Genomic DNA, 12,456 nt, shown 5'->3' with positions numbered 1-12,456 from the left:
AATGGAGGATGGATTAGTTGAGAGAGAATTTTAACAGGCTATTGCTTTAGTCTAGCTTTGAGGTGATGAAGGCTTGCATATTTAAGAGAAGTCAATGGTGGAATTGATGGATTTTGGTGACAGATTGAAAATAGGGGGAGAGAGATATCAAGGAAATGAAGATGATTCCTAGATTGTGAGCATAAGGGACTGAGAGGGCAGTGTAATCCTCTGCAGTAAACAGAAATGTAGGAGTAGAGTAGGGTTTAGAAAGGGCATGAGAAGAGCTAAAAGTTTAATTTGGCTGGCCAATTCTAAAGTGCTTCATATGAAGATATGAACATTTCTCCTTCCTATTCAGTTAACTCATTAGCTTCTTATTAGCTCCAGGAAAAAACATAAAACCCTTTGACTTAAAAAAAATGCGTATATATATATATATATATATATATATATATATATATATATATATATATATATATGTTTATTTATTAGAAAAAATAAGGAAGAAGTAGGAAAAGAAAGGTTTTTATTGATGAATGAAAAAGGGTCTCTTCTTTGGTAAGCTCTCCCCTCCATTTTACTGGTCCTTGGCTCCAAGTCCCTTCAAAGTTTTCTCCTTGGCATGAGATTGGTCCAATTATAGGCCAATCTCACACTAGGAAGTAATGGGGGAGAGGGGGAGAGGTCCCTCCCCACTATGTGATTGGCCCATTCATAGACCAATCCCACACCAGGAAGTAGAGGGGAGGGAACCCTGGGGCATGCTGGGAGATGTAGTTCTCTAGCAAAAATTTTTTCTAAAAGTGATAGAGAATGCTGGGGACTGCAGCTGCCCAGCACAGTCCTTTTCCTGTGTATATATTCGTCATGAATCACGAGCCCCTTGGAGTTGTCTTTGACCTTTGGCATAAGGAATAGCATAGAAGAAGCCATAGGTGGGAGGAAAAAAAGTAATACAGAGCCAACCTTGGGTTTAGGGAAGACATGGGCACATGCCTTGTCTTTGAAACATTCTGCCAGCGTGACCATGGTCCCATCACCTGACTGGTCACTTAGAGCCTTTACTAACACTCTAAGACAGTAAATTACAAAGAGTCGCCAGGTGGTTTTGAAGGTAATTTTCACTCTGAGGTTTCCCAATATCATTAATTCATAATAGCAAACAAACAAACAAAAAGTACAGAATGCCTTTACCTGAGGCAAACTAAAGCAATATAAAGCTGGGAGGTGGTACTACATTATCCTGAATCTTGAATGTCACCCTAAGGTGTTTGGCTTTTGTTTGGTAGAAAATGGGTATCCATTGAAGGTTCTTGGTAGGGGAATGGAGTGATAAAAACCACATTAGGAAGATTATTCTAGCAGTTGTGTGCTGGATAGAGTAGAAGTAGGAAAAATAATAGTTCAGATAAGAAAAAATGAGGTAGATCCTGGATGAGGGTATTGGCTATGGGGATTGAATGAGGTGGGGGGAGCATACTCTACACTTATCAGATTTGATCTTCATTGTATCCCTATAATGTTAGCACTAAAAGGGTTATTATTCCCATTTTACAGATGATGATACTGGGGTTCAGAGAAGCTTTGTTCCCGCAGCTAGTAAGGTGAGGAAAATATCATTCAAACTAACACTTCCTTCTAAACTAGCCAGCTTGCCTAACATTCCCTGAGGCTTTACTTTATTTCTCTTTTATCTTCCTGATAGCCTACCACAAAGTACTTGATAAATTTTTGCTAAAAGAATGAATGAATGAATGAGTTTTTAAAGGGTTTCTGCTTCAAGGACTGGCTTTAAATGCTCTGGATTCTGCTGGAGGCTTATCTTCAAAGTTCACTTAGGACACCATGAGCAAACTTTCAGCTATAACTAGTTTGTCTTTTTCTCTTCCTGTGCCAAGGATACTTGGAGTATTGATATTCTGAAAGTATAACAAGTGATTGCAGTGAGTACCAATTTGTTCAGAAGAGAACAAACTTGTTTTACGGCCTTGGGGCAGATCCAGAGTATCCAGGCTGGATTTGGTTCATCTACATTCTCTAAAGTTCTGGGCCTAACAAAGTAACATACTTCAGCTTCTTTTTTCTTCTCCTAAACACCCTTCTACCCCTATTATTGGCTATGTTATTTACCATTTCCTCACGTCTTTGCATTTGTTTTCTTTTCTTTTTTTTTCTTTTGACAACAATACAGTATTCTACAATGGAATGCACACTGGTCTGGGGAGCTAGAAAATCTGTCTTTGTATATCTGCTCTGCAACTTAGTACTTTTATCTGGATCAGGTCATTTTTAACTCTGTGCCTCAGTTACCTTATCTGGAGAAACTAAGATTTTTAAAACTTAACCTGGAGGCCTGTTGTGAGGAGAAGAATGCATGTAATGAGCTGAACTATTTTAATTACTCTATATATACATAGATCTCAATAATTTGGGTACCCTCTGTAGTAGATTGTACCTCAATCATGCCTTCTCATTCTACCATACTTCTTTATAATTCAACCACAGGGAGTGTCCCCTACATCTCCAAATGGTATATGAGTACCAGAAGAGTTGGGCAATCTATATCCATAATCCTTTGACTTCAAATCCTTTGATTTCAAATCCTTTTCCCATCATATATCTGTTTATAGTCTTTTCTACAAATAAATTTCATCATTATGTTCTTAAAATTTTATATCACCAAAATTATTTTCTATTATTTTTTTACCTTCCTCCTCAGAGAGAACTTTCCCATATTAAAAAAAAAATTAAACCCTTACCTTCCGTCTTAGAATCATTACTGTGTATTGGTTCTAAGGCATAAGAGTGTTAAGGGCTAGATAATGGGTGTTAAGTGACTTGCCTAGGATCACAGAGCTGAGAAGTATCTGAGGCCACATTTGAACCTAGGATCTCCCATCTCTAGGCCTGGTTCTCAATCCACTGAGCCACCCAGCTGCCCTCCCCCCCAAAAAATTGAAAAAGATTTCTTAAAAGAAATAAATCAAGAAGTGGAAAAAACGTAATCAGCAAAAATGATCAATACCTTTAAAAATCTGAAAATATACAATGGTCTACCTGACAAAAATAGCCTTCTGTGCTCATCCAAAAATCTCGAAAATGAATTTTACAGAATCCTTGCTAATGAATTTTCAAAATGGGGTATGTATAATTTCTAACCTTGATTACACTTGTCATTTAAACTTTAAACTGTCTTATTGAATATGTTATGGAAATTTTTTTTAATGATACCTTTCCTTTTGTGGAAAACAAATAAGCTTTTCTTGCCCTTCTTCCTACCCTTCCCTCATTCAAAATCTTTCTATACATGTACCTGAGCCTAATTTTTGAGTCCTTCTTCAGTCTTCTTTTATCCAGGTCAAATAAATCCAAATCCTGTAGTGGAATCGAAGGGATATTTCTCCAAGCCTTTAATCATTGTTTCTGCTTTGCTTTCTGGATCTTCTCCAAATCTCAGCTCTGGGCCTGGCCCTCAATATCCAAAGGTATTTTTCAGGCCTTGGCCCCAGGGCTTGCTTTGTTAGACTTCCAGTTTCTTGAGCACAAGACTTCAAACTCTTCATTCCTTCCACTTTCCCCCTTCCCCCTTCCTTTGTGCTGCTCTGAGTTTATCAATTCTGCTCTCTCCTTGATTTTTAGCCTTTAGTGGCCGAGGGTAATAATCAGGACTTTCCTTATTTGTAACTTGACTGACTTGGTCAATATTTATCTTTTGGCTTTCTTCCCATTCCCACTGTCAATTCTGCATCTCTACTTTGAAATTCTTTAGAAAATGTACTATATTCTTTGCTGGAATCAGTGTAGGGAGATGACTTAGAGCAGAAACTGTTTAAAAATATGTCATCAGAGTTGGTTCTGGGAAAAATTGGGGCATAAGTAAAACTAGTATCTCTCCCTCCATTCCTATTTTTTTTAAAACCCTTACCTTCTGTCATAGAATTAACACTGTGCATGGGTTCTAAGGCAGAAGAGGGGTAAGGGCTAGGCAATGGGAGTCAAGTGACTTATTCAGGGTCACACAGCTAGGAAGTGTCTGAGATCAGATTTGAGCCCAGGACCTCCTGTCTCTGGGCCGGTTTCTCAATCTGCCCCTTACATTGTATATTTCACCTGGATGTGTTTTCCTGATTTAGAATGTAGGATCCTTGAGGCTTTCTACCTCTGTATTCCCAGCACTTAGCATATGCCATAGAGCATTTGTTGTTCAATTCTTTTAGTCATGTCTGTCTCTTCATGAGCCCATGTGGGGTTTTCTTGGCAAAGATACTGGAGTGATTTACCATTATCTTCTTGAGTTCTTTTTTCCGATGGGGAAATTGAGGAAAACAGGATTAAGTGACTTGCCCAGAGTCACAAAGCTAATAAGTGGATAAGACTGCATTTGAACTTAAGAAGAGGAGTTTTCCTGACTCCAGGTCTAGCACTTTATTCACTGTACCTCCTAGCTGCCTGCCCTACCACATACTAAGAACTTAATAAATTCTTGCTGATTCACTCATGGCAGATACTATGCTTATATATGACCATATTTGAAGAGAAGTCATATATTCTCCTGTACTAGGTTTTTAGAATTTATTCTCTCCTTATGTATGCATTTATTTTAAAGTAGATTTAAAAAAAATTTTAGTTCTACATTCTCTCCCTCACAATTCTCGTCCTTCACCATTGAGAAGACAAGCACTATGGGACCCATTATACCTATAGAATGAATTCAGGCATAACTTTAGAACTGGAAAAGGACCTTAGTGTCTAAAAGGTGAGAAAAATGAGGTGAGAGAGGTTAAATAATTTAATCAGTATTTGAAGTGAGATCCTCAGACTCCAAAGCCATTTCTCCACTGTAACATGTTCTTACATTAGTAATTAATGAAGGGGTAGGGTGCACAGATTCACATGCAATAGTCACGAATGACTTATACCAAAAGTGAAAGGGTGAGAAGGAACCTTGTATAACATTCAGTTAAATCTGGACCCCCTACTCTCCTTAAACATATAGTCTAGTAGGAGAGTATAACAGAAATGCAACTAAAAGTAGTTCCTTTAGGAAAATAAAAAATCTCTCTCTCCATGTATATATGTATATGTTTTCACATCTATCTATCTATCTATCTATCTATCTATCTATCTATCTATCTATCTATCTATCTATCTATCTATCTATCCTTCTCTTACCCACATTTCTCAATCTATTCTTCTGCTTACAGACAATCATCCCTTATAACAAAAAGGTAAGACAGCTGCATGCTGAATGATCTCACAAATCAAGTACCAATTCATTGCCTGCAACAATAAAACACTAGCAGAGATGAGACAATCCCTAAAAAATAGATAGGAACTTTCATCATTTTAGGTGTCAATATAAAGAGTAAAAAAAAAAATAACCTGGAAAATATTCACTTAGAATAATAGGGTCTGGGAACTTACTTGTTTCAAATTCTAAAGTGAACAAAGGGAGGGTATTTTATCATTTTACTAGTTCTGCCTGCCACTGACTGCTACCAGAAAGAAATAATTACATTTTTTTCTCACCTATTCATATACATCCTGAACTCATTGAGTCAGAACAACTATATTCCTATACTACCATTTTACCTTTCTCTATTAGTTAGCAACCAGAAAGAAATAATTAAAATACATAGAGCTATAGTACGTATTACACAGTACTTAGTAGCCTCCACATTAAAGAAATGGAAAGCTTGGAAATATGATACTCTGGAAGGCAAAAGAAATGGGTTTACAATCCAGAATCACCTACTCAGCAAATCTAAGTAGATCCTTTCAGGAGAATAGATTTACAAGCATTCCTGATGGGAAAAAAACAGAAATATGTGGAAAATTCTGTGTCCAAATATAAGATGTAAGAGAAACATAAAAAGGGAAACAAAGAGAAAATTTAAAAGATTCAGTAAAGTCAAACTGTTTACATTCCTATATGTAAAGATAGTATTTGTAATTCTTAATTTTTTAAAATCAGAATTAGAGCAGTCAGGAGGAGTATACATAGACAGAGAGCGTGGGAGTAATCAGATAGGATATCTGCAAAAACAGTCTAGGAGTGAAAAAGAAGATTGTACACTTGAAAATGTGGTTTCTAAGACTGTGAATGCCAAAATCTATAAAGGTTTCGGCCAAACTGTAAAGATAATTTTTAGTGTCTTGATTTAAATAAAAAATAAGTGGTCGCCATGGGGAAATTCCCAAATATGGGTTTATGGAGATTTTAATTAATATATATAAATGAAGGAATTAAGGGAAGGAGAGAGAGAGAGAGAGAGAGAGAGATTGAGAGAGAGAGAGAGAGAGAGATTGAGAGAGAGAGAGAGAGAGAGAGAGAGAGAGAGAGAGAGAGAGAGAGATTGAGAGAGAGAGAGAGAAAATAGTAGAAAGGGCCTAGGCCAATGGCCTAGGCCTGAGCCTAAGGGAGAGCTAGTCAGTCTTTATCACTCACCACAAGATCATCTTCAAGCTGGGTTCTTCCACTCCAATCAGAAATTACCCTCCAAACTGAATTCAAATTGTAACTGAATTCAATTGCCCTGAACTTGTTCCTTCACTTCCTTTTGAAGAGATTTTTCTCTTATGTCACCTCCCCTAAATTTTTATGTCTACCAATCACAGTAGATGCTTTTCCCCAGGACTGCCCATTCTTAGTTCTCACCACTCTTTAGTTTTCACCTTCTCTGGGTAGATTATATCTTCTGAGTATTTCATACCTCTTTTGTTAAGCTTGCCTTTTGTAAGTTGCTTGACCTTTTAGGTACTAATTTAACCTTTATAGGTACTTAGCAACCTTTTGTTTTAGTTCTAAAAAAATACCTAGCTTAAGGTTTTAGCTTCACTAAAAGTATGAGTTAGGGACTTTCATCGTTCAATCAGGAGTTTGCAACTTTATCTTCACCTAAGGCATTGTCTGAGTAGGGTGGAGTAATTTAAAAGTTCTCAATATATTCCTGACCAAATACCTCCATTGTTAAAAATGGGGAATAGCTTAATCAAATCTTCTGAAGTAGAGTCTGAGCAGTTTTAAGATTCACAGGATAGCACTGAAAGAAAAGGTAAATGATTTCTGAAATGGAGTAAATTACTTTGAAAGAGGTGTAAAATATTTTTACAGTGGAGAAGAAAATGAAGGTGGTTGAGGACAATGTTTCTACCTTAATGTCATAATAGTTGACTTAGTGACAAAATAACAGCCACACTCATATGGATATAGAATTCTACCTTATCTATAGAGAAGTAGGAGAGGAAAAAGATAAAGGGGGGTAATGGTAATAGAAGGGCAAAAGGAAGTAGGGGACAGTGATTAAAAGCAAAACACTTGAGAGGAGGGACATTGTAAAAGAAGAGAGAAAGATGGATCAAAAGGGGGAAAATAAGCTGAAGGGAAATACACAGTTGATAATCATAACCCTGAATGTGAATGGGATGAACTCATCCATAAAAATAAAGTGGATGGCAAGATAGATTAATCAGAATCCTTATATGTTGTTTACAAGAAACACATTTGACACATGGAGATACACATACAGTAAAGGTAAGGAGTTGGAATAAAAAAAAGCAGAGGTAACAATCATTATCTCTTCCAAAGCTAAAGCAAAAAGAGATCTAATTAAAAGAGACAAGGAAGGTAATCACATCTTTATAAAAAAGTACTATAAACAATGAAGTAATATCAATACTAAACATATATGCACCAAATGGTATAGCACCAGATTTTTAAAGGAGAAATTAAATGCGCTTTGGGAGGAAATAGACAATAAAACTCTTCTAGTGGGAGACGTCAATGTTCTATTTCAGATCTAGATGAATCAAACCAAAAATAAACAGGAAAGAAGTAAAGGAAGTGAATTAAATTTTAGAAAAGTTAGATCTAATTAATCTGAAGAAAATTAAATGATAAAAGAAAGAAATACACCATCTTTTTAGTAGTATATAGCACATACAAAAAAGTTGACTATGTTAGGACATAAAAACTTCACAACTAAATGCAGAAAACAGAAATAATAAATGCATCCATTTTAGATTACAACACAATAAAATTGCAATCAATAAGGGTTCATGCAAAGACAAAAATCAATTGGAAACTAAATAATCTAATTTGAAAAAAGGGATAGGTCAAAAAACAAATTATAGGAAGAAGCAATGCTTTCATTAAAGAGAATGACAATGAAGAGACAATATCAAAATTTATGGGATAAAACCAAAACAATGCTTAGAGGAAAAATTTCTCTCTAAATGTGTACATTAATAAAATAGAGAAAAAGCAGACCAATGAATTGTGTGTGTAACTAAAAAAAAAAAAACAGAAAAATAACAAATTAAAAAACCCCAATTAAAGACTAATTTTGAAATTCAAAAAATCAAAGGAGAAATTAATAAGCTTGAAAGTAAGAGAATAATTCAACTAATAAATAAAACTAGGGGTAGCTTTTATGGGGGAAAATTACAAATAAAATATACCTTCTTTTAATGTATTAGCTTCCCCACTTGAATTAAATCTCTTTGAAGGAAGGGATTACCTTTCTTTTTGTTTAGCTCCAGAATTCCACATGGTCTTTAGTATATAGTAAATACTTCATGAAAGATTGTTGAATGACTATTGAATGATACCTTACTCAAGATGAAAGAGAAACCTGAAAGAATGTAAAAATTACACATCCTTTAAAGCCAATTCAAAATATTAGCATTCTCTGCTCTTCTTGGTTGATTATAATATCCCTCAGACTTCATATAATATTTTGTTTTGAATTTCCCTACATGGGCTTATCATGTTTAATGGTATGTCATAGATGGTTTCCTAAAATTGAAACTTGGATAGACTTTGGGTAAATTATTGTTTCTCTGGTTTATTTACTCTTACCCATTTAGTATGGGTATTTTTATTTCTTTTTGTTGCCCCAAAGATCTAGTATAATCTGTCTTTTAAAGCACACAGTTTCACAAAACTTAGCAAATATAGATATGTATTACAAGTTAGGCAAAGCAATATCATAATCCCAGGAAATAACCACAGTTGCTTGATAGAAACTGTGAAGATTGAATTTGACTCTCCCCTGATTGTAACAATGAAGGAACTTGTTCTTCCTTTATTGTGAAGATTAAATTGCAATCCCCTGTCTATTTTTAGATTTTAATCCCTAAAGTGTAAACCCAGTACTTAAGGTAGATCTACCCATTTTAACCACAAAAGGTATGAACTAACCACAAAAAGGTGTGAACACCCATTTCATACATTGAGTGGGAGGTCTGTGACCCATGTGTGAAAGTGTGGGCAGTCCTGGAGAGGAGTGTCTGCTGTTATTGGTAGACATAAAATTTAGGGGAGGTGACTTTAAATAGTGGAAACAGAGACACACAAGGATTATTTATCATCAGTCACTAGGGCTTGAAGTGGATCATTCAGCACTTGGAACTGGAGGGAAGACAGAAGCTTGAGAAGAGACTGAAAGACAGACTCTCAGACTTGGAGTGAAGACACTTGGCCATGGAACTGGACCCCTGGAGGAGCTCATGCAGGAGACCTCAGACTGCTTTCTTTTTATACCATCACCATGGTGAGTGTAAAGGCTGACTTCCTTCCTTGCCCTTTCTGGAGGTGTGAACCTCCTAGAAAGGCCCATCATCTTGAGACTCCTTTCCCCTGACTGGTGCCTTAGAATTTCTAACTGGTTCAGAAGAAGCCAGATTCTCTCTCTCTCTCTCTTTGTCTCTCTGTCTCTCTGTCTCTCTGTCTCTCTCTATCTCTCTCTCTCTCCTTTTCTCTCTTCCTTAATATCTTCCCTCTATTATGAAAACAATTAATTTCCTTTTTACTTGAGTAATTCTTATTTTCTTATAATTCTTATAAATCCTTAATTTCCATTTTACTTGAGTAATTCATTTTGGGATTTAGAAATTAATTCCCTGGCAACCACCAATTAAATATTAAGTTCATAATAAATTTAACAAAACCTTCCCTGACCTATTAATATGATCTATTATTTAATGAATAAAATGAGGAGTTATTCCTCTACATATTTCCCGTTGGGGTTATTGCAGTCTCTCTTTTGATTATTGTGTCTGTCATCTTATACCCTATAGTTCTGAGGTCGCTGGGGATGGCAATCATTTGCCTCTCACACTTTTTCATCAATTGATTATACTCCTCTACTACCATTTTACCTTTATATGTTAGCATCTTACTCTAGCTATGATCAGACATGATGCCTTTATTCAGCAGTAGAAAAAAAGAATGGTTTTGGAAATTTTTCATCTTAATTTCTTTCCATCTTTCTCATCTTGTATTCAGTTCTGGTGCAGTGCCAACAGAACCCTATCCTGGATTTTCCACATGTATTAAATTTTTGCAAGGCTCAAACCTTATTGAGCATACCTAATTATCAGTAATACTATATTTTCAGGTCAGGATTCCATCAGGAATTGTAGGGAGCTGAAAAAACTAAGCAACTCCATTTTCTCTGTAGTTCCTCTATTTTTTCTCTTATTGTTTATATTGCAGTCCTTCCGTTGTTTATGACCTTTTCTGCTGAAACAGCAAACATTTCGAACAAGCCTATCTATTAGGGCAGAGTTTATGTGAAACAGCTAACCCAAATGATTGCCTTACCTGTTATACACACCCAATTTTATCCCCAAACCCCAGTAATAAGCACTATTCAGTTGAGAGGTGCCCGATACCCAATTTACCTTTCTCTTAATTGAAACTATATAAGTTGTTCTTTTGTTCCTTTAGGAAGTTTCTGCTCACACAGGACAGGCTCTCTTCTTGATGAACTCATAAAACTTTATTGGTTCCTAAACCTTCTGCTCTGGTTTCAGCTTGTTGCGGCAGTGACAATTTTATCCATAGAATAATACTTGGGGTTATCATTTCCCCTTCTTTCCTCTCACTTAAGACTTTCAAAAGCTTTAGATTGGGATACTGCTCAGAAAAGTCAGGCAATCTGTGGAGCATTCCCATCATATTTTGTCTGCCCTATGAAGTAGGAAAGAATAAAGGTGAGGGAGGGAGAAAGTTGAATATTTCTTAGTTTGAGTAGATTTTTAAAAATTGATATTTTTATAATAGATTATAATTTTATATGTCTTTCCCTGGTCAGACTAAATTCCATGGGAACAGAGACATGCCCCCTCTAAACTTAATTAGTACTTAGTATTTAATTAACCAACAATGTTGACTAAGGTAACATGGTACCATGGGAAATCATTGGTTTTGGAGTAAGAGGACTTGGATGAAAATTCTGCTACTAATACTACTGTGTGACCTTGCAAAAGTCATTTCAGTGTCATGGATATTATTTTTCTCACTAGTATAATGAAAGGATTAGAGTGAGATCTCTTCTAGCTCTAGTTTTTTAAGCCTATGATTCTGATCAACTATTTGCTACATGAAGAATTTACCTATGCTAAAGATGGAGAATGTTTCAAACATCATTCTGGGCAACAGCCAAAGGCCAATATAATATTTCCTTTGTTGTTATTAGTATGACCTGAATTAAGTTTCAAAAAGAGATGATAGGGATTAGAAATAGAAAAAAATAGATCATCCTTTGCCAAAACTATAGGATATTTGAGGTTGGAATTAAGCAGATTTGGGAAACATAAACAATTTTAGGTAAAAGCAGTCAACTGCATCTCTGGTCCAGCATTCTGATATGTCAAATGATGGACACTTTAAAAAATGCCCAGAAATATAAGGAAAATGGAAGACATAGAAGGTCAATGGGAATTTGAAGAGAGGCAGCATGATACTGCAGAAGAAGCACTGCATGTATATTTACAAGACCTGAGTTTGAATTGGGCCTCTGCTCTAATGCTATGACATCACAGGTATTGTACTGGGGTAAAAGCACATCAAAACATAAGTCAAGAAGTTGACACATTAAGATCAAGGGGTCTTGTAGTTTACAGTAAAAAGGGAATAGACATGCATGATCTCTTTTCCTTTTTAAAAACTAATTTCCCTAGAATACCAGGCAAGGTATCTTTCACAGTTTGTAAGAATAGATGGAATTTGAGAGTTAATTGTAAGAAGAGTTATTAAAGATTCTTTAGTTTTAACCACTAATTCTAAAATTAGTAAACTAAAGTCCAGAGGGAAGGAGTCACTTGCTCAGCCTTACATAGTTAAGTTAGCAGAGTCAGAATTTGAGCTAATGTCTTCTGACTTCCCATGGTGTTTTCCCTCATCTATTTCACAATAATATCTCATCAAAACCCTGAAATGTCTCTTGTCCAGCACCTATAGATATCTTTAATATATTTTATTATTCACCTAATTAAACACAACAGTTTAAGTATTTTAACAATATCTTCCAAATTATTTTAAACATTTTTTCAAATTTGCTTCCATTATTTCCCTTTCTCCTACTCAACTCCCACACTGAAAAAGGCAGTTTAATGTTAGTTATGCATAAGAAATCATGTAAAACCTATTTACATGTGAGCAATAATATGAGAAAGCAAGAAAAATAA

The sequence above is a fragment of the Monodelphis domestica genome, chromosome 6 (genome assembly GCF_027887165.1).
Source record: "Monodelphis domestica isolate mMonDom1 chromosome 6, mMonDom1.pri, whole genome shotgun sequence".
In the NCBI taxonomy this organism is placed as follows: domain Eukaryota; kingdom Metazoa; phylum Chordata; class Mammalia; order Didelphimorphia; family Didelphidae; genus Monodelphis; species Monodelphis domestica.
Note: the sequence above shows the minus strand (reverse complement) of the source record.